Here is a 4,569-nt window from a genome sequence, read left to right as displayed (position 1 = left end):
TTACTATGAATGGCAGTTCTTTTTTTCTTTTGGCTGACAAGAGCTATATACAGTGTTGATTGAATTATGTGAATTGGTGAAATCTATTTTTCGATATTGGTTTTGACTGACATTAACTTCATACAGTGATGAACAGAATCCTTGAATCTGTAAAAATTATTTCTATATGTTGGTTTTGGCTAATGATAAATTTATAGTGATGGTCAAAATCATTGCATTGGTGAAAATGATATTTAGACAGTGGATTTGGTTCATAATAGTAGCACTGTATATTAATGAAAATTCTTTATTTAGTATGACTGCTGGAATAGAAATAATCACATTTCAAAGGAAATCTTGTATGAAAGCTCTTATCCCTAACCCAAGATAACACCCGGGGTGGGGAAGGGGATTTATTTAGCACCCACCCTCAACATTTATTTGTTTTGCGATGGAGGGGAGTGATTGAGTCAGTGATTTGTTTGAATTATTTTTGATTTACTATGATTGATTTATTAAATAACTGAGTGATTGTAATTGCTTAATGATTAGTTAATTGACAAGTTAATTCATATGTTATTGATTAGGTGATTGATTTATGTGATTGATTTGAGTGATTGTAGCATTGTGATCGATCTTAGGTTAAACAACTGTCACAATATTGGAAATGTTGGTAGAATTAAGACTAAGGGAGGTGGTTTGAAAATCAGTTTGGAGTAGGCCTGAAGACGCAACGAATCTGAGATGCACAGGTACATCAGGAGGGGGGGGGGCCTTATCCCATTGACACAACAAAGTGTTAATACCCTATGATGCTATCTCATCTCCCCTACAAACTGTACCATCACATCTTCGATTCATATGACCACATCACCAAGTCTTGTAGGAAAAAGTACAATTCTAAAATAAATGCAATTCTTGTTCAATCAAGCATGAAATTCAGATTTAATAAACCATAAAACACACTTGACAAACTTACACATATCCCTATTCATGCTTGGGTGAGCGAAGCTCACTGTGGTACAGTATGAAAATGAGGTTCCACAGGAATTAGGACCAGGAATTATTAGCCTTCAAGTATATGAAAGGCAAGTCCTTAAGAGCTTACAAGATTGAGGATGTTTTTAATTCTATATCAATTGCGATCAGTTTGATTTTGAGTGTTTCATGGTTTATGAATTTTCATGCGTGAGTGAACAAGAATTGCATTTGTTGTAGAAAATTGGTGTGCATACTGTTTTTTTTTTTTTGGTAGAATATTGGTTTGTATACTGTGTTTGATGAATGAGTGTAGGGTTTTCGAAACAAATAACTACAAATGTCCAGATCTAGACTAGCCGAACTACTGATCTGGATACCAAGTGTCATTGTGCTGTACAAGTGACATCAAGTCAACTAGACACCAGTTATGAGAAAAATCTGATTAAATTCAAAACTTACGATGGAAGTTAATTGGTTTTGTACCCTTCACCTTCAAAGGACCATAACTCTGACCCTGAGTCGTGACAATATCAACATTAACAAGATGGCAAAGTAAAGAAAACCAAAATTTGTGTATGCAAGGAGAAAACTAACCCGAGAAGAAAGAATAAAATGAGCGTATCAATAGGAAAGTAGCTTTATCAAAATTGGTTGTAAAATTCAAGAGTTATGGAAGTTTGAAATATCTATTTTGCTGTCTATGAGGATCCTCAAATTTAAGATTTTCCCTTTTATCTTTCAAATCACTTCTTGCCTCTTCCTGAGTACAACGTATGTCCTGGGAAAATTATTTACACCATGCATGTCAAGGTTGATCAGGGGATAATCCATTACAAGCATAGGGGAGGGGCATATCTAAAAATATGTGTATGATACAAAATAAATGGAGATTTTCCACAAAATCAACCATTTTGAAGCATGTTTGCCAGTTGCGGATACCTATAAAAAGGGTTGCAAGACATAGCAAATTTTGGCACTGTTTTTATAACCAATTTTGATGAAACTTGTTTTAATTGCTCCTCTCATTTTGACTGATTTTCACCTCGGGGGGGGGGGGGGGGGTGGTTTCCATTAAAGCTCATGAGTTACTCGGTAGTGTAGTTGGAAAATCACAAGAATATACCACGTATTCTCATTAAAGCTGACCTTTAAACTTTAGTTTAATATGCCATGTATATAGTTGTGTATCTGGACAATCGATTTTAAACAGCCATTTGGAAAAGCTTACAAAGTTTCATCAGTATTTGTCTCGCTTGCACTGCAGGGCAAGCCTAGGCGTCGCTTTTTCGACGGCGGCGTCGTCAACATTTAAATCTTAACCAAAGTTAAGTTTTTGAAATGTCATAACTGAGAAAGTATATGGACCTAGTTCATGAAACTTAGACATACGGGTAATCAAGTATTAATTAATATCCTGCCTGAGGTTCAGGTCACATGACCAAGGTCAAGGTCATTTAGGGTCAATGAATTTAGACCATGTTGGGGGAATCAATATCGAAATCTTAACCAAGGTTAAGTTTTTGAAATGTCATAACTTAGAAAGTATATGGACCTAATTCATGAAACTTACCGGTAGACATAAGGGTGATCGAGTTTTACTGAACATCTTTTCTGAGTTTCAGGCCACCTGATCAAGGTCAAAGGTCACTTAGGGTCAATGAACTTTGGACATGTTGGGGGTATTTGTGGAGTTGTCATCATAACTTTGCAATTTTATGGATCTAATTCATGAAACTCGGACTAAGAGCGATCAAGTATCCTGAAAATCCTGTGCAAGTTTAAGGTTACATGATTAAGGTCAAAGGTCACGTAGGGTCAACGACCTTTGGTAATGTTGGGGGTATTTATAACTTGAAAAGTTTGTATGGATCTAGTTCATGAAACTAAGACATGGGTAATCAGGTATTCCTTGATATCCTGCCTGCATGAGTTTCAGGTCACATGACCAAGGTCAAAGGTCATTTAAGGTCAATGAACTTTGGCCGTGTTAGGAATATTTGTTGAATTGGCACCATAACTAAGAAAGTTTGGATCCAGTTCATCATGAAACAGACATAAGGGTAATCAAGTATGAATGATTGTTTTAATTGCTCACGTCTTACATGTAGGTCACGAGATCATGGTCAAATTACAGACCTATAGCTCTTTTGCCAATATTTTCTAAGATCTTGGAGAAAATTGTTTACAAGCGGTTAAAGGGGAATCCAGCCTTGGCCATTAAATGATGTGTTGGGAAGGAGAAAAATAAATTAAACGGAATGGAGAAAGTTTGAAAGAAATTGGACAAGCAATAAGAAAGTTATATCTGCTTTGAAATTGAGATCACTAATAGTATGTAGATTTCAAATTGGCAACTGGGTAAGTAAATTATGACAAAGGGCAAGGACAATTTTCCCATAGGCCATGTACTTTATTATCAGGGATTTGTAATTTTCTCCTAAGTACCCATTCCACTGGGGCAGTAATCTAATTCTAAATATAACCCTGGTAGTATATTGTTTTATGTCCTCATGAAAGAAAAATATAAATTGAAATAAAACTTTTGGGAAAAATGACATTTTAGCCATAATATGAATTGGAGTACATGGAAGAGTAGTCCTTGCCTTACATCATTATGACGTCTCATATGCGGCCAATTTGAAGTCTCCACGGGTATAGTGATTACCAATATTTACAACTTTTAAAAATTCATAACTTTCTTGTTGTTTGTCCAATATTGTTTAAACTTTCACCTATCAACTTGTCTGATTTTTCTTTTCCTTATAAAAACAAGTTTTTATTTGGGTTGGATTCCCCTTTAAATGAGTTTTTGTTGAGAAGAAACATTTTTATCCCTCAGCAATTTGGTTTCCGTAAACACTTCTCTACTAGCATGGGTGTTTTTAACTTATTAAATAGTATTATAGAATCATTTGATAATGGTATTTTTTGCTTTGGAATTTTCCTTGATTTGTCCAAGGCATTTGATACGATTGACCATGCCATCCTTCTCAGTAAACTTGAGCACTAGTACGCAGTGGAGTACTAGTGGAGTACGCAGAGTAGCATTGGCTTGGTTCCATAGCTACCTACATGATCGTACTCAGTATGTCATGGTTGATGGTGTTATATCGCAATCTGGTAATATTCACTATGGTGGATTTGGTACTCGGTCCTTTATTATTTTAATCTATATCAATGATATTAACTCATCAAATACATTTTTGTATTCATTGTTTGCTGATGACACTAGTTTGTTATTGTCTCATAAAAACGTTGTTACTCTTATGTCGGTCGCGAATATAGAAATAAAAAAGTTACTAGCTTGGTTCTGATGTAATAAACTTTTGCTGAATGTTAAAAAAACTAAATGTATTAATTTTTCGATCAAGAGGCAAAATAATTCCAGAAACTGGATAATCTTGATGTTGGTGGCCACAATGTTGCTCGTAGTGAGCATGTTCAATTTCTAGGAGTAATTATCGATGAGCATTTGACTTGGAAACCCCACTTAGAATCAGTGTGTACAAAGGTTTCTCGAGGTGTTGGTGTTATATGTAGATTAAGATGTGTTTTACCTGAGGTTATTTTAAGAACTTTATATACCAGCATTGTGCTTCCCTACCTGAC

Source organism: Lytechinus pictus, chromosome 3 (genome assembly GCF_037042905.1).
Source record: "Lytechinus pictus isolate F3 Inbred chromosome 3, Lp3.0, whole genome shotgun sequence".
In the NCBI taxonomy this organism is placed as follows: Eukaryota; Metazoa; Echinodermata; class Echinoidea; order Temnopleuroida; family Toxopneustidae; genus Lytechinus; species Lytechinus pictus.
This window is presented reverse-complemented; position numbering follows the sequence as displayed.